The sequence below is a fragment of the Delphinapterus leucas genome, chromosome 12, assembly GCF_059928025.1.
Source record: "Delphinapterus leucas isolate spDelLeu-1000000601 "Yukka" chromosome 12, BTC_Dleu_Yukka2, whole genome shotgun sequence".
NCBI lineage: Eukaryota > Metazoa > Chordata > Mammalia > Artiodactyla > Monodontidae > Delphinapterus > Delphinapterus leucas.
Genome location: NC_143140.1, coordinates 63,196,961 through 63,221,174, shown reverse-complemented (window position 1 = coordinate 63,221,174; position 24,214 = coordinate 63,196,961). Strand labels below are relative to the sequence as shown.

Below are 24,214 nucleotides of genomic sequence, written 5' to 3'. Positions count from 1 at the left end.
AGGCCTTAGGGGTTTTTCAGCCTATTTGGCTGACAGAGAAGTCATAATTACATACTGGAATTGATTTTATATAACAATCTTGTTCTGCAGAGGATGTTCCTGGATTTAGTACTTTTAACTATTATCTTGTAACACTGTACAACTTAAATCTGTATAATGCTTTTTATTTTTCCAGGTTCTTTCATTCATGTTAATTTGCTCTGTGAGATAAGATAAATATAACTTCTCCTGGTTTTGAAGATGAAGAAAACAAAGTATCAAAAGGTCACAGGGCTAAATCAAAGTATGGAACACACCTCACAATTCCCAGCTCATTGAGAAAATGGAAAAGTTAAATTCTTTGCCCTATATTTACCCCAACCCCCATCCAGCTGTACATTTCAACCACACACTTAACCTAGTTTGTAATTAAATATTAGTGAGATGTTTTAATTAATATCTTACCTTCCAAGAATAAGCTCCATAAGTGTTTTGTTTTTCTTCATCATAACTCTCGCACAAAGCATGGTCCCTGGCACACGAGAGATGGTCAATAGATGCTTGTTGCATGAACGGATGCATGATTTTTTTCATCAAATGGTACATAATCTTTGTCCCTTCATCTAATTGTACTTCAACTATATCACTTGCAGCTTTCTGTTACACTTGGTTATCTCTGCATGCATACATCTATTTCCTTCTGCTAGAGTGTAGATTCTTAATTATCTATGACCATCAAGACCTAATACAGGTCTCTGTCCTGATGTGGTAACCAATAAATGGTTGAGAAAAATTAATTTTTCTCCATGCAGTCTAGGAAATTTACTAGAATGATTTTTTAAATGCTATGATCACTGATTAGAGACAAGCCACCTACACAGTAAGCCCTTGATGAATTTTAGGACATACAACATTTTCCAAGTGAGTGAATAATTCTCTCTTGGTCTAGAGCCATGACACATATTACATGAGTCATGACTGCTGCCTGTCAATCCATGTGAGATCACCTTCTTCCTTCAAAAGACACCCTTCTGGGCTTCCCTGGTGGTGCAGTGGTTGAGAGTCCGCCTGCCGATGCAGGGGACACGGGTTCATGTCCTGGTCAGGGAAGATCCCACATGCCGCGGAGCGGCTGGGCCCGTGAGCCATGGCCGCTGAACCTGCGCGTCCGGAGCCTGTGCTCCGCAACGGGAGAGGCCGCAACAGTGAGAGGCCCGCGTACAGCAAAAAAAAAAAAGACACCCTTCTTAAGCCAGTATCAGAGAGCAGGTAAAAACTGAACATTCAGACTGGCCATTTGAATTCTGACATTTCTTACTAACATGTTAATACTGCCAGTAATTGCCCTCGGTTGGGGACTGAATTCCCTAAAACAGGTGGCGATTTTTTCTTGTTTTTACATGGGCATCAAGCCCTTACCCTTGAATGCGAGAAATGCCAGCGGTAAAAAATTCTGACCTAACATTCTATACAAGTGGAAGCTGCACTTCGTGAAACTAGAAAACTGAACATTTCCTCACACCTCAAAGGGAGAAGTGACATCTTCAGTTCTTGCTTCTCAATCAGGAATAAAGATCTCCCAATGTAAAAAGGGAAAACAGCAGTAATTCAGAGACATTTTAAAGTTCAGTAATATAAGACATAGAACTGAAGTCTGTGAAGAAAACCACTACTTTGAAAGGATAAAACTATCCACTCAACCTTCAGATACACTAATTAAAATGATATCTTCCTAAAGAAAAAATGCTAAGTCAGATACTTTACAAAATAACAGCCTAGTTTCACTGAAATTCAATTTCATATAAGCAAGAGGTTCTTAAATGTCATTCAGATCCCTACACAAATGGTATCCACAATGACACAGAGACAGTTTATTGATCATATGATTCAAATCTCTGAATTTCCTTATTCCCAATCTTTATTTAAGGGTTAAATTTTGTCTCACTTATAGGGACTTATAGGGACAGCTAAAGGCCATCCACTTGCTTAAGTTCCCTACAGAGCTGCATTTAATTTTATACCTGAAAAATAGCTGTCTGCCCGATCCATCACTAGTTCTTAATCACTTGCTTTTGGTCTTTCTGTTTTTACTCTTAGTAATGATAAAAATAAGAAAAGTGTCTTAATTGTAAACTATTAAAGCCTTAGTTTAAAACCTGCCTGTGGATTTCTTTGTAAATCATTTTAATTTTGTTCTTTATTTCTCAACTTATATATCACCTCCAGCCTTGCTCTAATGATGCTTAAGATTTGGTTTTACTATAGACGTGAAAATTATAATTTATAAATATGTCTAACATGAAAAAAAAAAACCCTCCAATCTGCTTTAGCTCCTAGAGAACACATCAGCTTGAACAAAAGGCTCCAGTTGAGTCTCTGGGAATACAAGAGTGGGTATCTTAGTTAGCCCAGGCCACTAACGAAAGACCATAAGTTAAGTGGCTTATAAACAACAAAATTTTATTTCTTACAGTTCTGGAGACTAGAAGTTCAAGATGAGCATGCCAGCATGACTGAGTTCTGATGAGAGCCCTCTCCTGGGTTGCGCACTGTCAACTTCTTGTATCGTCACATAGTGGAGAGCAGAGAGGGAAAGCAAGCTCTTTTGTGACCCTTGTAAGGGAAATAATCCCACTCATGACAGCTCATCTAATCCTAAATACATCCCAAAGTCCCCACCTCTTAATACATCATTTTGGGGGGTAGGGTTTCAACACGCGAATTTTGGGGGGACAAAACATTCAGTCATAATATGAAATAATTGCTATATCATGTAGAATGCTGAAGGGGAGTAGAATATACTACTTCAACATATGTCACTTGGCATAAGGACTATTTTGAGCCGAGGGCAATAGAGAAGCAGCAGATACAGGAAGAACTTTCTGCACTCCCCCATTTTTCCTAAAAGGAGAGCATAAGTTTCCATTTGTAAATGTGTTCCCCACTCCAGGAAGAGGAAAACAACTCTTATCTGCATAACAAACCGCACTCAATAACCCTTATCTACTATATATTTCCTAGTCATAAATCTAACTCTCTGTGTTTTCACTTTTTATCTGTGTGGTCTGCATACACATAAAAATATTTATATCAATAAAGAAACATATGCCTTTCTCCCATTGATCTGTCTTTTGTCAATTTAATTTGCAGTCTCCCAAACTTTGGTACTAAAAGGGAAGAGGAAAAGTTTTTCTATCCCAGCAATGCTTTTGGCTGCAAGAAAGAAAAAAGCCATTAAAACAAAATTGGCTTCAGTAAAGACATTTGTTAGGTCATATAGGAGTTCATAGGTATGGCAGGGTAGGACTGCTGAGTTGGTTAATTTGTCAGTCCATTATACCATGAAGAACTCAGGTTCTTTCCATCTCTTCCATTCTGCCATCATCAGAATGTAGACATATGTCCTTGGGCTTGTCTTTTCCTGATAGCAAGATGGCTACAGTAGCTTCAAACATTACATCCTCACACAACAATATTCAAAAGCCAGAATGAAGAGAGGACATATTCCCCTTCTTCACATCCCTAAATAAGAATGGCTAAGGGTTTCCCTGGTGGCACAGTGGTTGAGAGTCCGCCTGCCGATGCAAGGGACGCGGGTTCCTGCCCCGGTCCGGGAAGATCCCACATGACGCGGAGCGCCTGGGCCTGTGAGCCATGGCCGCTGAGCCTGCGTGTCCAGAGCCTATGCTCCGCAACGGGAGAGGCCACAACAGTGAGAGGCCCGCGTACCACAAAAAATAAATAAATAAATAATGGCTAAAAGTGTCCCAGAAGCTGTCCAAATGATTTCCCTCTACATCTCACTTGCCAAAATTCTGTCACATGCCCATGCCAGAATGAATCACTTGGCAGGGATATGGAATTACCATAATTGGCTTGGACTAATCAAGCTTCACCCCTGGAGTTGGGGAGGAAGCCAAATTCTCCTGATGCTCAACATCCCTGGGCAGAGCATGAATAAAATCAGTGAATGTTTGCATGTAGTCCCCCAACCAACACTATCTGTCATGGTTTCTAATGCTATCTCTTTGTTCTACTCATGCATTTCTTCTCTTTTACTTTTGCTATATACTTAAAATACTGACTTACTTGTTTTATTTTCCACCACCCCAACTTTGTAGCACGAGCTTAAAGAGTTCCCACTAGACCACTTTGTGGCATGTCTTATAAATAGGCTAACATTCAGTTCACAAAAGAAGCACTTACAAGCACATTAAGAAATGCAATTGTCCATTAACCTTCCTGATCTTTGATGATCACCAACATAATTCACTCAGGATACCTGGGGGGCAGGAAGTAGCCACAACATCACTCAGCAGATTCTATTACTTTAGTTCTTCAGACTCAAAAGATCGTGATGTTTGTGGTAACTTATAAATTCCTCAAGAGCAAGACTGTCATCTCCCACAGTGATATGTTATGGGTAGTTAATAAAGATTTATTGGATTAATTAATAAATTAGAATTATTCGTTTTGTGACTCTCTTCTACAGTCTGACTAGATGAAGATTGCCTTTTGGAAGCTCATTAAACCTCCTCTATTTATGGTCTGACTCTCCTTCACCCCAGAGAATCTAGATTCATCTTGCAAAAATGACCACTTGCTGTACATTAGACCAGGGGTCCCCAAGCCCTGGTACCGGCCCACAGCCCATTAGGAACCGGGCCACACAGCAGAAGGTGAGTAGCAGGGGAGCGAGGGAAGCTTCATCTGCCGCTCCCCATCGCTCACGTTACCACCTGAACCATCCCCCCACCCCCCACCCCTGTCCAGGGAAAAACTGTCTTCCACGAAACTGGTCCCTGGTGCCAAAAAGGTTGGGAACCTCTGCATTAGACTACACCATCCTACTTCACAACACTCCATAGGTTTGTGTTATTGCTTGACACAAATGTACGTTTGGGGATTATAATGACAGCATTATTTCTTCTCACATTACAGAGTTCAAAAGAGTCCACTTCAGAATGCTCTAACACGTGCTAGTGGGCAAGGCCTTTCATCAGTCGGCCTTTGTCACAGTCCAGGGTCATGTCATGCCTTTTGACAACTCCACCAATATTCTACCATTCAGTTTTCAATTTCCTCAGCGTTCTCTACTTTACACCTCTTCAGTGCATTTGCCTGTAGAGTTTCCTATGCCTGAAATGCCATTTCCTGCTTGGTCTACCTTTGAGACTTATCTTGAGATTCATTCTTTGGGCATAGCTTGCCAGATAACCTCAAGCAGAATTAGACATACTTTTTCTAAGCTCCTTTAGCTATGTTTTATTATAGCTTTGTTTTGGTTTGTTTTAACTTTTAACATGCTTGTTTCCCTATTTAGATGGTGAATTTCTTGAAGACAAATTCTGTCTTTTATTCTTTTTTATAAAATTTCCATTGCCTTTTACAGTACCTTGAACATAGAAAGTACTTATTAAATATTTGCTAAATTAAAATTTTGAATTTCACATAAATCTAAAACAACCAAAGAAAATTTCTAATATCATTATAGGACTGGGGTCCTGTGTGACTTTTAGTAACTTATTGCCAATCCTTTCTCAGTGCTTAGTAAGACTATAACTAGTCAGTCTCACAGACAGAAATACTCTTGAGGGAAATGTATTTCTCAGACTTAAATCTCACTATTACAAACATGAATGAAAACTGCCATATGTTGAAGACTTTTTGTTTTATAACATGTTTAATACCCAGGCAATTCAATGCCTCTCTCCAGCTATCCAAAGCACTTCAGATTTTTTTCCAATTCTTTTTCCTTATCTTTCTTTTTTCTTTTCTTTTTACTTTTCTGTCAGGTCACTGTAGAACTTTCAGACTGATAAAGTATAAGATGATTCTGAAATGTTTAATTTAAATACTCTTCAGTTACTTTATTCTTTTGTTCAAATGGAATATTAATGACAAGTAATATCATCTCTTCCAGACTCCAAGGAGCAAATTTCTTGCCTACTATTTTGGCACAAAAAACTAGAAATACCTCCACAGCTTTGTAACATTTTACCCTTTCACAACTAGCACTTTGTGGTGCCATAATTGTCCCGTTCACTTAGGACTTCTGTATCATCCCCTAGAATGTAAACACCTTAGGAGCAGTAACGTTGCTTTGTTCACTGATGTATTTCAAATGCCTGGAACAGTGCCTGGCTCATAGCATAGGCCCTCAGTCATTTTTGTGGGGGTGAATGAATGTACTTATAGCTCCTATATCCATGCACATATAGTTAAAAGGAGCTTTCAGGGTTTTTTCTTATTTTCTCTCATCCTAATTTCTTCTTTTTCTTCCTCATATTAAATCTTATATGAACTTATATATGCTATGCAAAGAAAAAAAATCTTACACCAACTTCATCTCTTTTCACTTCCCAGTCTTTTATACACCACAATCAATTTTAACTTTCAAAAGCATTTAAAGACCCCATTCCACCAATACTATCTTAATTGGAATCCAAAGACTTCTATAATTTGGCCCAACTTAATTCAGCTCTAATTCAATTTGGCTGCTTACTCATCATTTCTGAACCAATTTACTTTATATTTTCCCTTCTTATCATTTGTACTCTTGATCTCTCATAGAATGCTCTCCCTTTATCTGTATGTGTCTCCACCCATAGGCATCTTATGCAACTTTTAGGTGCTATGTTTATCTTACTTCCTCCAAGAAACCATCACTGATTATTGCAAAAGACCCCCAACCATGAAAGCAGTTATGGTTTTAAAGTTTGAGGAGAAACTAATGGAATATACAAATCCTTTCTTCAGAGAAATATGAATATACACATCTTCCCAATATTCTCCTAAGGAGTCAAAAATGCCTTTGGTATCCTGTGCCACTCACAAGTTAGCTTGTGTCTTCATGGTGTCAACATTTTTCTCTCCAACTAAATTATAAATCCTTGTAGAATATGGACCATGTCATGAATGTGTATACATTCTTATATAAGTGCCACAGTGTCTTAATTAGAGCTAAAAAAATTTTTAACTTAAAAATCTGTAGTTTATTGAAGTCCATCTTATAAACAATTGTAATAGAATTAATGACAACTGAGCTTGCATAAATTTTCTACTCATACTACCTACCGCATAATTACTTATGCATGTGCTCATAACTACACTTTAAAAAAAATTCCAAAATCATTTAATACCATTCCAATTTGAGAAATTCCAAAAATCTAAATATACTTTTTATAACACTTTGTTTATATAGGAAGAAAAAAAAGCAACCTTCTGGAGAATTTTGTGCCTTTGTTGTCCCATAGCTTCACTTTTCCATATACTTTCTGCTCCAAAATCAACCATCATATATATATTTCATAATATATAACATATATATATATATTATGAAAACAAATGGATACCTCAAGTCAAAACTGTAGTCAAATGCTTAAGTGCCAAAGTGCAAAAATGTAATGGTGGCCACAGAAGAGAATCAGAGAGAGAGAAAGTATCTCCACAAAGGAGAAAAATAATTTCACATCTTTAAAAATTTCATAGTAACATGCAGGAAAATATATTTTTAAATCCCTAAATGGAGTTATTTTATGTTATGAAATACTCCGCTCTAGAAGAAACTAAAATCCCTTCTCTATTATAACTTGTTTCTGCAATCTTACCTCTGCTATTAAAAATATGAAATACTGTAGCTTTTTAATATACAGCAATTTGTAGAGAATTGTCACAATCAAAGATAAAGCCAATTTCAAAGGAATAGGTAACCATATTAGAATTCTTCTGCAAGAATGTACTTGTTTCACTCAGATTCTCCAGAGGAAATAACACATTTCGAATATACAAAGTACCATTCATCATTTTGTTAAAAGTATAAATAATCCATTAGAGGGAAATGTGGGGGAAAAATAACCCAAGAGCACTATGTGACTCTGGAATGCAAAATTAGTTTAGACAAATTATTAGAAAACATACTGTAAAAAATAATCCTTTGCTCTTCACAGACTGAACAAAGTGATCTAGAGAGAAATTCACATTTTTTTTCATCCAATAAAACTCTCCCTCTAGAATAACTGAGAATATGAATCAACCTTTCAACAGGACAATTAATCATTCCTTAATCTGCATCATTCTCCAGCTTCTGCAAAATATCTTCACATTTTTAGGACTCTCCAAATGGATATATCACAGATTCAAAGATGGAATGAGACTTTCAAATGTCAGAAAGTCCCAGGTTCTACTTCCAAAAAAACTATGCAAATCACAAAAACCAGCTATTTATTAATGGGCTATACAGGTATAACAAACAGCCTCTGGACCAGCTCTAAAAGCCTTTCAGCTTCTGTGTTTGACCTGTTTGTTCAGTCTGCAGATTCATGTAGACTCTGTGGTATGATATTTTTATCAGAAGCCCCAAGGTTTCTAGCCCTGAAGATAATTAAGTCCCATGGAAAGAGAAGTTTGATCCAAATTTTGCTAACTCAGGAGTGAATTTGGGAGTCTCAAAACAGCTCTTGTCCCTTCAAGTAAGATTTTGAAATCTCAGATTCTTCTAATACTTATATGACTGAGCTTATGATACATCCAGGCTAACTTAGCATGTCTGGGCAAGATCTGGACTGTCCTTGTAAAACTAGAGGAATAAAAGTCTAGATCCACTCTTCCCTCTGCATACCACAGGCCACACTCCTAGTTCAAACCCTAATTACCTCATATTTGCCTTTTTTTTTCCTGTAATGGTATATTATTTACAATTTCTGTTATGAGCTATTCATGCATACAGCCTTTATTTGATGTTTAAATATTTTATTTTAATTTCATAAAATAACTTTAATAAAATTTATTTTAACAACCATTTACTTTGGCCAGTCATGTTTCTAACACTTTACAAGTATTATTTCAATTAATCCTCATTACAATTCTATGAGGTGTGTACTATTACTTTTCTCATTTTAAAGATAAAAATGCCACAAAGAGGTTAAATAATTTGCCCAAAGCCACATAATTTGTAAGTAATGAAGCTGAGATTTGAATCCAGGCAGTCTGACTCTAAAGTACATGCTCTTAATCACTAGGTTCTCTGAAATATCCTCCTTAGATAACCATTTTGATTCTAGAATTGCCATATTTCTTCCTCAAGAAAAAAAGAAAAGGAAAAAAAAACAGCTAGCCAATCAATTTAAATTAATACTCTTGACAAGGGCCCACTTGTTTTGGCCAATTCCACCATGGTCCAGCTAATGCTCACCAATGAAGACAAAGGGATTTGCTTTGTCTTATAATGAACTTGTCTTCCTTGACAGCACAAGCCACTACTTGTACCTTCTTCCTCCTTACAGTCCATGCTTTTTCTGCACCATGCACCTTCCCTCATAAGGTTCTACTAAAAGGCCACGTGGAACTGCAATTTGTTTGTAATTTCCTTACCAGAATCATTGTCTAATAGAATCTCCCCCTGCTAGCTGGAACACGACTTCTTGCCTGCTAGATCTACAGTGCCTACAACATTCTTTCTACATAACTGGGCTTTTGGACTTGGTCCTAAATAGCCAATTTTGCCCTGAAACGGTCATTGCTCACTCATGATATCATCCCTCCAAAAAGTATGGCTCTTTCCTTCTTCAAATATTGCTCAAGACTAATCTTAACAGTACTTTTAATCTAAGAAATATATGCATTTGTTTGTATGGCAACATATTTGTCATTACATTAACACATTTTACACCCAGTGAGCTCTCAATATTCATTTGTGGAAGGAAAAGAAGTTAGGAGGAAGAAGTAATGGAGGTGGGGGGGGGCAGAGGGCAAGAGATGGAGAATGACATGAAAAGAGTTGCTCATTTAAGGTATTGTTTAAAAGGATAATTTTAAAGCAAATTTCTTGTTCCCTTAAATTTTTAATCTAGACTTTGACTTCCAAAAGACAATTATAACAATTAACTCTTTAATTATATCTATGGCCTAACAGACCAAAAAATGCAAACAAGGATAATACATGTACCACCGACCCCACCCATAAAACTTTATCTAATAACCTTGAATTCCATTTTTAAAGCCCAATCTTTTAAGTAATGATTTTTTTTTATCATTTCTAAAAATATTACTCCAGGGGGAAAATGAGACCCAAAAAGAGAAATGTTAGCAATTAGAGTAGAATCTTCTATCTTATGCTAGATGGTGCATTTATAAAGCCACATAGAAAATATGAATCATCTTTATGACAACTGTTAAAAGAATCATTAGTACTAGTCTTGCATTAAGTAAGGAAATAAATTGCTTTGCTCAAAATTTATTCCAACTATTTTTTTACATATTTGCTAAAGCGAACAACACTTTAATTCCTAGAAGGGCAGCTAAGGACGCTAAACTCCTTGAAGCAAACAATTAATATGCATCACTACTATAAAACATCTAAGTGTTAGTATAATTAGACTAGATAAAATGTAGAGGCTTATTGCATTATTTTGATTGACCTGACTTGTCAAATCAAGTCACTGCCATCAAATAATACTTGATATGGACAAACAATCCCAGGCATGTGAATCCCATTTCATAACCCATTACAGTAGGGATTTTGAACAGCATAAATAAGAGAGTAGAGTTTTTTTAAAAGACATCTTATATAGCAATAACAATAATAACTTTCACAAGAGTTGCTATTTTCAAAACCCATGACATATTAGCTTTTCATCTTTCAGCTATACAAGAATTAAACTTTTGATATATTCCTTATTCACATACTTCTTCTTTTCTCTTTAGCCAGATACTTATTAGATATTTATCTAATAATTTACATTATGTCTGCTTTTGAAGAAGAGTCAAGTAAAGGAGACAAAACACAAACCAGTTCCTTATGCTCTTGGATAACTGCAAAATATTGATAAAGGAGACTTATATTTACTGTTTAAAAAAAAACAGTTTTGAGGGCTACAGTGGAGTTAATTCGTCAGCCTGATGGACCTCTCAAGCAACATGTATCACTATCATTTCTATATAATTGGCTCTGCTGCATCTGTTCCTGTTTGGAACTGCCTCCACATTGCCACTTTTTAATTTTTTTACAAAAATCCATTCATTCATGTCAGTCCTATGCTTTAAAATACTGGTTAGTTCTCCATGCCTACAGAATAATTCTTTATCATGGCAATAATACTCAATAATTTGACCTTAAATGAGTTCTAAGCCCCTTATTACTTCTCCACCATCTTGTTCCTTTACCCAACTCGATAGGCCTCAATCACTCTGGCTTCTCGTAATTCACTATACTCTTTCATACCATTTTTTCTGTTGGAATGATCTTCACTGCCTCGCAAACTCTTATGCATCTCTCAAGGCCCAGTATAAATGTTATTTCCTCTGTGAAATCTTTACCTACTACTCAAGGAAGAGGGGGTTGCTTTCTCCTCTGTTTTCCAAATGGACATTTATTCATAATTATTATATCATGCATTAAATTATTTGTTTACATGAGAGATATTGTAGTATATCGACAACAGTTTGCCATCTAGAGTCAGCCTAAGTTACCTCACCGGGTTTTTATATTAGATGATGTAGGTAAGTACTCAGTCCTTTATATGTGTTTTGCTAAATGAACAAGTGATTAAAAACTTTCACTTTCCTCTATATGAGTTGATAACTGAAGGATATCCTTCAAATATATAAAATAATTTACTTTTAAATGAAATGAAAGGAAAAAAGAAAGCACAAGGGTAATTATATGTCTTGGTTTATTTACATGTTCAATGTTTATCTCTATAAAGTAGAGATTCCATATCCTATATACAGACAGTAATGTCATAGAATTTAAAAGTATAACGTCATACCTAATGACTTTTAAAAAGTTTATTTTTAAGTGCTAATAATGAGTCTTTCATTGGTGATCTCAAGTCTCTTTTTAAACATATTTTTGTTCAGATTTTATATTTTTAATTTTGAATGCCGTCTTTTTCAAAATCTATGGTTTTGCATAAAAGGCACAATAAGTTATAAAACTAATAAAATACGTTCTTAGCTGGAGGAATAGTTGTTATTTCAAGGAGAAACCCCACAGGTGGCACTTTAAAATGAGTAATAAAAGGAGTTTAAAAAGAGGGACAAAACAGAGGATATGAAACCAACCTGTACATCCCCTATCACTAGTGATGAATAAATAACTAAACCTAAAATAAGACCAAGGTAAGAAAATCTAAAATAAGCCACGTCCCTGAAATAAGTGGACTGAAGGGTTACATGCAGAAAGTATTACTAATTTAAATATTCAATATTTTTGGTTTCACAGATCCAGATGTAATATAATCTTCATGCAGATTCTTTGAATGTGTCTTTCATGAACAGTTTGGGAAGTTTCTACACAGAGAATTGGGGGGTGGGGGGGAGGCAAATCTAACTTGCATCTACAGGATAAATACATACTTTTCCCATAAATTATATTTGGATGGGGGCACATTATTAAAGCAACATCACTTGAAACAAATATCAGAAAGCAGATTTTGTGTTTTGCAATAATTTTACACTGACTGAAAAGCTACAAAGGTTGGATCATAATCACTGAGACCCAGAGTGGAGCAGATGGATCATTATCTAAGTGCACAGGCTAGACCAGCAGAGCTCAAGCATCTTTCTGCCCATGGAGCTTTACGGGCCTTGTTAAGTAGGTAAATTTTCTGTATTATTCACGATAAAATGTCATCACAAACAGCGTTATAAACAAGGACAAAACAGATGTGCACTTATATGTGTATATTCTCTATATACAACATTTCAAATTTATGCCTTGCAAATCATTTAGAGAAAAACTATAGTATAATTCCAGATGGCTGCTTAATTTTATCATGAAATTTATTTCAAAATCTTCAGACTTTTACCACTGATAAACTATAGTGGCAAAGATATATGTGATTGATTAAAATCGATGTTTATAGCAGGTGGTCAAATTACACAAATCTGCTTTGCTGTGAAGCTGTATTAAAAACACTGCTCATAAAACTAATCTGCCATTTTAAGGAAACAGTTCTAGCCAATCCAGTAGCTGTTGCTTTCTTTAAAAATTTGACCATGCCCTACCAATATGCTAATACCCGTCTGGGACATAATCCATTAAAATAATCCAAAGATGCCAAATGAAATGATGACCAGACTCTTTCATTTGTTGACCCAAAATAAGCTGAAAACATTTCTAAAGCTTTATTTTTCTCAACTATTTTATGTTAAGTTTTATATTATGTTGGAAACTTGTGAGCAAAATTTCATGCTGACCACAGAAACATCTAAATTCTCTTACACTAGGATTTGTTATATACTTAAGTAAGACTGGCGAATGTTTCCCAATATGCCACCTGTCCACTCTAGTTTATAGAACCCAACACTATTTACAAAGATGGTATCTAGGGGGTAAATAAATTATGCAGATGATAACAAGCAGAAAATAAATGACTCCCATTGACCATCTCATGTTTGGTAACAGTGTTGATGGGAACAATGTAGTGACAGGACTGGACATCAAGATATGTCATCTACAGCTGGCTAGTAATATGCTGACATCAGCTGTGCCACAAGCACAACCAAGTGGATCATTTTGTTAGAATTCATTACTAAAAATAAAATTAAAATAAAACAAATCAAAAGAAACTAAATAAAATAATTGGTTTATATTTTAAAAGTCATAGATCTGACTTCAAGGAAATACTTATGAAATCTGGATTCCTATCAGAAACTCTGATTGTTGGGGGTAGAAAAAATGGGTGAGCGGTTTTTGAATTTTTTGTTTAGTTTAAATAAATTGAATTTTTAAAAAAGAAAAAACCCAGAAACTCTAATGAAGTAATTTTTTTAAGTTTTCACAATTTCATCTCATGGAATTTAAAAAAATCTAGTTAATAAGTGTGTGTGCATAGCACTTATATATATAGCTATATATATAATTTTGGTGTATATATTTACATTTTTTTTTAATTTTTTTAAATTTTTTTTTACATATATGTTTTTTAGATGGCATTTTGGTTTTATCACTCTAGCAACAGTTGATATTGTCACAACACTTGCTGGTATAATTTGAAGTCTTTAATGTTACAGGAAAAAAAAGTGCTATTAGGCTTGGGAAAGACGGATTGGTTATAGTCCATAGGATATGGAACCACCAAATTTATATCCAAGTACAAGATGTTTTGAAGTTTCTTTATCATTTATTTGGCTAACTCCTTCCATTGCCTGTAGGCAACTTTACATAAGTTTAAATATGTACAATGTTGAGTAGGATTCTCTCTTTAAAGCTGAAAAGTTTCAGTTCTCATCCATCTAAGAACTTGCAACTTTGCTCTGTCCATCAAAGGAACTCTAGCATTTCTGGTCACAGAGTGGGAAACAATTTATACTCATGATATTTCCTTGGTTCCTACAGGGTGAAGGCTCAAATCCTCTACTAGGTATTCAAGACTCTTTTTCATTCATTCATTCACCATTTATATTGAGTACAATTGCATCTGTTACAATGTAAGACTATCTACAATATACCCAATTTTATGACTCCTACTTTATTTTACACCTGGTTCATACACACACACACACACACACACACATACACACACACACACACACATACACATAGCACTCAACTGGACTGACCTGTCTACTCCTCCCTCAAATACACACTATTCCTTCCCATTATTGCTGTTTTCCACACACCATTTTAGGCAAGGATGACACTAACCCAATACACGCAGACTCAGAATCCCTATCTTCAAGAAGACTGCAAGCTTCTAAGGGTAGAGACTTTCTTTACTAAACTCTTAAAATCACTCTCTCAACAGTTCTCATTATTTCTCAATAATTACTTATTGGAAGAAGAAATACCTATAATATATAAGATTATAAGAAGCTAATTTAATATGTTGCATGGGTGCCTTTAAATGAGCTCTACATAATAAACCATGGCACTACTACATAAAAATATTTTGAGGGTTTTATGCAGCATAATATCCCTTTTATTAAACTGATAATAAGAGATACTACACTTGATCTTAGCCAAAAGACGGAGAAGCAATGTAATATCTCCTTTAAATCCAACTGAAATAACTGCTCTGAAAATTGCAAAATTCATAGATTCTCACTGTTAGTGTTCATGGATTATTGTTTATTGAAAAGAGTAAAATATTCTTCAGGCACATTTTTAAAATTCTAAATTTGCTTAATGCTATGAGTAATTATATAATCCAGCATCTCTAGTTTTAAGCCAAATCATTTCTCTATGCTTCTAAAAGTCAAATCTGTCCGATATCCCAGCATGATGAGTAACATCTATTAGTTTGGAGAGGATACACCTGCATGTGTAGTAGGTTCTGTTAAACATTCAGTATTCTCTTTGACAAATGACCAAGAGATTAGTTTATCTAGACACAGAATACCACACTCTGGAACCCAGCAGTACATTGGAATGACCATTATTCTTCCAAAGCAAGTTAACCCATCTGTCCAGAGCATACACTGGCCAGTGCTCCTGAACTATCTCTTACCCTCTTTACTTGTGTCCAATTTCTGGGCCTCAGAAGGCAAACAGAAAATGCCAACAGAGATCTGTATTCCTTAAAGTCAAAATCAGGAGAGATTAAGCAGGGTTTAAGAATGAAGCAGGAGACTTTAAATGAAACTCTTTAAGACATATTTCTTTTCCTTTGTTCTCTTATTAAAAGAGTAATCCATGGAAGTTATGGAGTAAGGCAAGAGAGAAAAGGACAAGGCTGCCTCCACCTTAGCCCTTTCTCCCATGGCTACTGCAGGTGTTTACTTGACCCAGACTCCCCCATGGCAACCTTACATAATGTTGTATAACTCTTATGACAAAGTCTCTTAAATCATCCAACTGCAAGATTGAAAATTTAATATAAAAAATATTCTACAGGGACAGTGGAGTAGGTATGGGTGGGTTCCTGTGTGGGCTGGAGGAAAAATAGGTACTGTTGTAAAAAATATCCATGCAGTTTTAGGCTTAAGGCCATCCATGGAACTTCCCTCACATTTCAGTAGGCCATTCTGCCATTCCAAATCTCAGACAACAACTAATCTACAGTCAGCAACGTGTACGAAGTCAGATGGCAGTTACATTTGGTGAGGAAGGAGGGACACAGTAACTGAGCAGAGAAGTTTGGGGTGCCAGTCATGTTGTGTTTCTCGATTTGGGTGTTTGTTACACCAGCATGTTCACTTTGTGGGAGTTCATCAAGCTTTTCACTTATGATTTGTGCAATTTACATGATATATATTTTTAAATTTTCTAAAAATGATAAAATTAAATCTGCTACCAAGTTAAAAATCTAACACTTTCCCTACTGTCAAATGACTTCGAGCCTTCTCAATTTCACATTTTATTTGCCAGTACAGAAATGGCCTTCATGCTAAGTCCTGAGAAGAAAAAATGATTCAACAACTTGAAAATTAATAAAGAAAATATGATACTTTCTGTCCTAGTATTACAAATGATGTATATCATCTAATATAATTAATGTCTACAGCTATGAATCTATTTATTTTTCTTTAAACCACCAGAATAGTACTATAATATCCCAGTATCTCATAAAAAATTCCCCTCCAGGGACAGAACTCAACTTTGGATATCACCATGACTTTTCACTGGGGGCTGTTTCTTTCTCTTATTCACTTCTTTGAAGTTTAGCAAGAACCAGTGTTTAGCATCCATGATCCTCTGCAACACTAGCCATGCTACATGGAAAGAAGAAGGCAATAAGGCAACAATTTCTGCACAAGTGTTCCAGCCTAGAAAGTAAAAGTGTCATTTTGTTCCTTTGCCTTTGCAGCATCCTGGGCTCTACTAAAGTGTATTGTTAGTGATCTCTCTTTCAAATACCAGTTTTTCACAGCTATTCACTACAGAAGAAATTCTAGTTTAAGATAAGTCCACCTTGTTCCCTAACAAGGGAAGGAAGTATTTATTATTACGCTATCAGCATAAGAGAGATGACCCATGGCAGCTATTTGTATAGCATGCCTGGTTGGCTGGCCGCTCATGCCTGCCTTCACTGCCCTCTTTTCAGGGTAAAGCAAGACAGAAAGGAAGTGGGTTCTGGATAGAATACTCAGCATTTGAAATATAGAAGCACCCAAGCTCCTCTATGGGTATGGAGGTAAAACATATTTTATTACCTAGGACTGTTTCAGTTATGAGTAACAGAAAAAGGCAAGTCATGGTGGCTTGTGGGAAACAAAGGGGGTAGGATAATCTATAGGCTTAAGAAACTGAACATTCAAAAGGCTCTAGATCCAGTGCCTCAAACTATATTGATAAGGACTTGGTCTCTCTTCTTCTCTCAGGTCTGCTTTTCTCTGCCTGGGCTTCTTTCAGTCAAGCTTACCCAGGGAGTAACAAAATAGCTGCTAGCAACTCCAGGCTACATTTTCTACTTTCAGCAACCACAATGGAAAGACCTCCTCCTTTTCAATAGTTTAACCCTAGGATTGTTCTGCAAGGTGTGATTCCCACCCTCCCCCGAAAACCATGTTCTGTAGGCACAGGAATTGAATAAAGTCATTGTCTAGGCCTGGATCATAGCCATGTAAGGGTCTAGGTGGGTGCTCATCTCTTTCAAAATATAAACCCTAAAACTGGGAGCAGGGTGAAAAAAAATTTTAAGAGAGAAAGGTAATGGGTTCTAGTGAGCAAAAGTAGATATTCAGTAGTAGGTATATTCAGATGAGTATTTTAAAATAAAATGTCAACTTCCTAAGGACAGTGGAAAAAAACACAGTATGTCAATTTACAAATAAAGTAATCACAGCTTTGTTCAGTGTCTTGTGTCAGTCTGAATTAATGTTCATAGTTCCCATTGTCTCTGACAAAGACAATAGTCTGCCTCTCCAAGAAGTCTCCTCTGAAGACAGAGTCCCATCTTTCCCTCTTATTAAACTATCTACTTAAGCCCTTTCACACTCAGCCTGTATCTTTCATCCAACTTTAATTCTACTACCATTTAAAATATCCTCCATCATTATTTCTTCTAAACTTTCTCTAAAGCCAAAGGAGTGCTACATAGAATACAAAAGACAAGACATGATCTGTATACAAGTTTACACTTTAGATAAAACTAAGGAAGGAAGTATATATATAATTTCAAAAGAATAAACTCATTCCTCCCAGGGGTCTATTAGTTAAGATACTAGAATGACATGATAATAAGATGGGCTGTTGACATCCTGTGCTAGTACTATATTAAGAACAGACTTGGAAAAAGGAAAATCTTTGAAAATGTATCTAAAAACAGCCTGCCAATTAGATGTTTTCCACAGAGCTTACAAAGGAAAGATTGTGGCCTCTTCTTCACAGATTTTTAAGAACCAAGAGAGATGTTTTAGGTTAGTTTGAATGGTATTGGGCCTGGAGTCAGGAAAATAAACTATATATAAGGCTTCCCAGGCTATAAATTCAGGGACGGTCAAACCACTCAAAGGATAATCTACAAATCAATTGTTATATGAGACATTCAGGAACAGGCTAAGTAAAAAACTTAAAGACAAATTGCAGGGTAAAATCCTGGACTGCTAGAAGATGGAGTCTTTTACCCAATTTTACCTGTTGTTCTCGCTATTTTACTAGTTGTTATATGGTAGATTCTCTCTGAGAAAAAAAATAACGTTCAGTATCAAATATTGTGAAAATAAAATGCCCCATAAAATCTGTATGATGGTATCCTTATTTCTTTAGGGATTTGAACATTCTAAGCTTTCAGGCTTTCGTGTGGTTTTGTAAATAAATGGTTTTCTAACCCTTTAAGACTGCTTCATGAAGATCTAGACTTCATTTTTCCTCTTGAAGGTTACAATTTTTATATTAATCTTTCTGCCAAATTTCTGTTGATTTCCACTTTTACTTATCAATATAAATAATATATATATTATATATTATATAATATATATATTATTATATATTATATATAATATATATTTATATTATATAAATAACATAAACAAAAATCAATATAAAATATTCTGTAAGTAAGCTTCTTGCTTTAGAATCTTGAACTCTTCAAACAAAATATGGTAAAAACAAAAATAACAGAACAGTATTGCCAGTAATTAACTAGTGAAAGATAAATAGAAAATTCTTATCTGTACAAATGATACATATGAAAGAATGCATAAAGCTAAGTCATAACAGGCAGTTTATCATTCCTCCAAAGTTACACCTTTTTTTAATTCCCTTCTTCTGATAAGAAAGAAGCTTTAGGGGAGACATTGTGTTCAACTAGATGAATGTTGTTTGAATGTTGTTTAAATGTTTTTCATGCAATACAGGTCTTTTATGTAAACTTTTTTGGAAATGTGCTAAAAGTTTTCTTACAAGAAATTTAACTTAGCTCTGTTTCTAAAAATACTGTCTGAAAGTGTAATCCAATCTCAAAATTCAAGAGAACTACTTGTTACTGCTTTGATACAGGTGGGAAAAAATAACAACCTCAATTTCAGTTTTAGCTCAGATTATAAAAGGAATCTCACTACATTCTTTTAATTTGAGATCATTTCCACAACATATCGGCTTAAAAAATTCCTGCCATTGCCATCAATCTCCTTAGCTTGTTTGTTTCTTCTGTCCTATTAACAGCTATTAATAGAGATAGACATTTAATCAACATTGGGAACTTCAATCAAAATCTTTAAAATAATTGAAAGAAATTAAAGCGTATGTGCTTTTTACTTGATTATTTCAATACATTTTAATTGTGGCTAGTCTTTTCTGTTACATTTACTTTTTCATTTCAATCAGCTTCAATATAAGTATGGATATTGAGTTACTTATATTACTTTAAAAAATATAAAATCTACACAGGCACTTTACTAGTTTCTTTATTAGTAGAAAAGCCATTCAATAATTCTGTGAGCTAATATTTATTGTCTCCATTTTACAGATGACATAACGGAGACTAATAAAGTAATTATTTTGTCCAATCTATATCCAAGTCTCTATAGTTTCAAAGTATTGCTACTTTGTTTGAGATTCTAAAGCAAAACAATAAAAAATTTGAATGCTTTTAAAATGTGAGAGGCATTACTAATCACATTAAGTTAAAATAACTGTTAAAATTTCACTTGTCTCAAAAACTGCATCCCCTTTTAGGTGTCATCTCAACTTGCTGTGTTTTTTCCTTACCACTCCTCCCCACTTTTCTCATCTCTTGGTACCTTTCTTTTCATAATGATTTATACTTCGCTTCACCTTCTGTAATGCTATATTTTCAAAAACTCATCTTTATCCATTCTAATCTTTCCTTTCTACTTGAACATCTTTCATCCCCAAATGCCAAATTTCTTCCCATTATAATTTATATATATTATCACTTGGTTAGACTTGACCCTATTTGTCACATTTTTTAAGAAGCCACGGATAATATTCACGTATTCATGTTGTAGTGCTCTGTCACCAAGATAAAAGTTATAGTTCACAACTTCTTTAAGTCTGGTGTTTGCTGTTTATGTTGGTGCAGTACTGTGTACGCATAACCAAAAATCAATAGGAAGTTAATGGAAAGCAAATATCATAGGGAGAATCAGGCACTATACTTAATGTACTCATACAGCAAGAGAGAAAACATTTCAAGCAAATGGATAAAAACAAGTTTGGAAAGTTGAAGAAAAAATGGATCACTTGTTGCTTGTTTTTTTTTTTTTGCGGTACGCAGGTCTCTCACTGTTGTGGCCTCTCGCGTTGCGGAGCACAGGCTCCGGACTCGCAGGCTCAGCGGCCATGGCTCACAGACCCAACCGCTCCGCGGCATGTGGGGTCCTCCCGGACCGGGGCACGAACCCGTGTCCCCTGCATCGGCAGGCGGACTCTCAACCACTGTGCCACCAGGGAAGCCCAGATCACTTGTTTTATATGATGCTTACCTTTAGGGAATCTATAACTTGGCCTTAGGTTCAGTATGCTTTCACTCTCTCATCCTATAAAAAATGTCTGTTTGGAACACCTTGAGGGAAACACCCAGATTAAGATGGTTCACCAGGGTGTGCTAGGAGGTTCATGTATCTTCTTATTCTCAGAATTCTAAGAAATGAACTCTCAAAGGCTTGAGTAGCTCTCAAAAGATAGATGTAATGAATAGCTAAAATAGAAAAAGCCAAGTTCTAAGTTGCTCCAGCCACTGACACCTCTATCCAGGGAGGTAGAATAACTCCAGCCTCCTGAATATTCCTATTGACCAAAATGCTGCCCTTTAGAAAATTAAGAATTGGGTTCTAATAGAAAAGGCAATTTTAAATTACAATATTAATTATTCATAAGCATTTCCTGAGCACTTCATTTACGCTCCATATGTACCCACCTTGGTGTTACATATCTCAATTATTCATTCACTGATTTATAAAAGAGGAGGTTGCATAGCACAGTGGTTAAGACTATAGGCTTTGGAGTCAGAGTTTGATTCAAAACTGCCTTCAGCCTTCTGCTGTAAAAGTCTAATGCATAAAGTTGTGTGAGAACAACAACAAAAAGAATATAGACTATTTAACCAACGATTTTGTGCACAGTATGTGGACAATAATGTAATCTAGTGTTATTATTTCTACCTGACAGTCATATTAAGTTACCTGTTATCACTGTAACAAACTACCACAAATTTAGTGACTTAAAGCCAAGCTGATTTATTATCTTAGAGTTCTGGAGGTCAGAAATTCGAAATGGGTCTCAGTAGCCTAAAATCAAGGTGTCAGCAGGACTGCATTACACCTGAGGCTCTAGTGGATAGTCTGTTTTCTTGCCTTTGCCAGCTTCTAGAGGCTGCCTACATTCCTTGGCCCATAGCCCTCTTTCCTTTTCATAGCCAGTAATAGTCTGGCTAGTTTCTCACATCAAATCACTCTGACTCTAATCCTTTTGCTTTCTTCTTCCACATTTAAGGGGCTTTGTGGTTACTTTGTACCCACCCCGAAAATACAGGATAATTTCCGTATTCTAAAGTCAGTTGGTTAGTAGCCTTAATTCTAACACCCCCTTGCCATGAAATTATGCCAATTTAATTTATTCACAGACTTGAAGATTAGCAGGTAGCTATCATTGGGGTGGGGCCATTCTTCTGCTTACCACATACTGAGTAGTTAAATAATATTATTTAATTTACTAACTATAACATTTTAAAAAGTTAGGCATAATAGGAAAAGATTGATATTTACAAGATCCCTTTTCAAAATAACCCAGTGGTATTAGATAACAACAAAGTCAGCAAACTGTCTATGTATTGTTCATTAAACTAAACATATTTTATTATTATTTTTACAAATAAAAAAATTTCTGTGAACAATAATCAAATCCAATTGTAAACTACAGAAATGTAGAAATATGTGATGGTAGATGAATTTTCACTAGAAAATTCAATTTTTTATAATTTTAAGAAGCAATAATATAGGTTACTTGTGAACAAAATTTTTAATTAACCTTTAAGATTAAACCCTTGTGCTAGAAATGAAGGGGAGATACAAAAGTCATAAAAAAACTATGCCTCTTGGAATTTTCTATCTGATCTCTAACAGAAGCCATTCATTTCCCAAGCCAGTAAGTAGCATGTGAACCAGTTTATATTTAAGTACATTAAGTCTTTCAGAACTACTTCCAGAGTGAGATAAACGTGGACTAGAGTCTTCAGGGACAAGGCAGGATTTTTGAGCAGCTACCTACAATTTTGACTCATTGTTTTCTCTTAAAGCTGGTAAATATTATGGACTCACTTCTCTTGTCCAATCTTGACTCTGAAATACAATTCTAAGTTTTCACTGACCCCCTGAAGCCTATGCACAAACTCCAAATGTGTCTACAGCCTTGGTGAAAAAGGTCTGTTCTGTTAGAGAATTAGATATGATTAGACTGATGAGGAAAATAATAAGTTTCTAAGGACAAGGAAGCATCCAAAAATGCCCAAGCACCTCCTATACAATCTGGCACATAATTCATGCTTAAAATCTGTAAGTTCTCCTACATTCTTTCTCCCCCCAGTGACTGAAGGTCTGGAGAAAAGTCTGAGCAATATGAGTTGGATAGCAGAAAGAAAACAAGTCTTACTGAAACAGTGTAAGGAAATATATATAACCAGCTAAGTTTACTTGATAGTTAAAGCCTTTCTACTTAGAATGGTAGATTTCTTAGGCAGGATAATTATTTGCATTCAATGCATCCCACTGACAAAACTAGACAATGTGTATTATTCTCTGCATTTTAAGCCACAAGACTAACACTTATTTCAAGAAGAAAATTAATGTCAAAGGCATAAAAAAAGAACTCGGAAATTTAAACCCATACACTTTTACATTTCTCCACTTTTTTATTACAAGTAATTATAAACTGATTTTTTTTTTTTATTCCACAGGCCTATTGGAACAAGTCTGCCACTTTAACATCTGACTTAGAAAATATATACAAAAACACTTTATTTCAGTTCCTCAGAGAATCATTCCATGTTATTCAGACTTGGTCAAGTTCCTTCTCTTAGTGGTTCTCCTGAATAGTACTCATTACAGTTAACAATGAAGTAAATAAATGTGTAACTAATCATTTAATATCTTCCTCTTCCCTCCCCACAAGAATATGCGTTCCATAAGGAAAGGGCAGTGTCTGCCTTGGTTTCTGCTATATGTTCAGTGCCTTATGCTTCTATAGCTGCCCAATGAAAAAAATTAACTGAATAACTAAACTGCTTATCCTTGAGATTCACCCTAGATTAATTCTGCATGGATTACCTCATTTTCCTAAATGTTACTTCCAGCCTTTTCCTATCACCCTTCCAACCTGCTTCAGTCCCATCTCCAGCTCTAGAGTACCTGGTACTTAAACTTCCCACACAGAATTTTTTTAAACCTGGCTCAAGTCTAACCTTCTTAGAAATTATAGAATCTGATATAAATCTGCATTATCAGCCTCTGACTTGACCTTATCATCTTTCTTCTGCCAACTGACTTCATCTGCTTCCCAGGAGATGATATACAGTTTATATAGTTTAGGGTAGATGTTGAATAACATATCTGATGGTTTATACCAAAATTTTACTAAAATAAGTTGAATACTTTATTAGTTGGAACTCCTGCCTTATAAGCATTATAAACTAATTTAGCTAGATTAAGCAAGAGAAAGAAAGAATTTATTATAAGGTAATAGGTACATTTCATTAATGCCTAAGGACAGGAATGTAGGTTGGCTTTTGAGAAATGCTGGAACTAGAAAAGTGGAACACATCAAAAACCTGGAAACTTTCTCCTCCCCTCTGCTTCTTGCTGAGTACTAACTTCACCTATTCATCTCTCTCTG

The 24,214-nt window shown here is 35.4% G+C and overlaps 1 pseudogene; it reads right to left on the bottom strand.

Annotated features, from left to right (window-relative positions):
* Positions 1 to 14,793: 14,793 nt before the first annotated feature.
* On the bottom strand, positions 14,794 to 14,963 carry LOC115802078 (U2 spliceosomal RNA; annotated as a pseudogene).
* Positions 14,964 to 24,214: the final 9,251 nt, after the last annotated feature.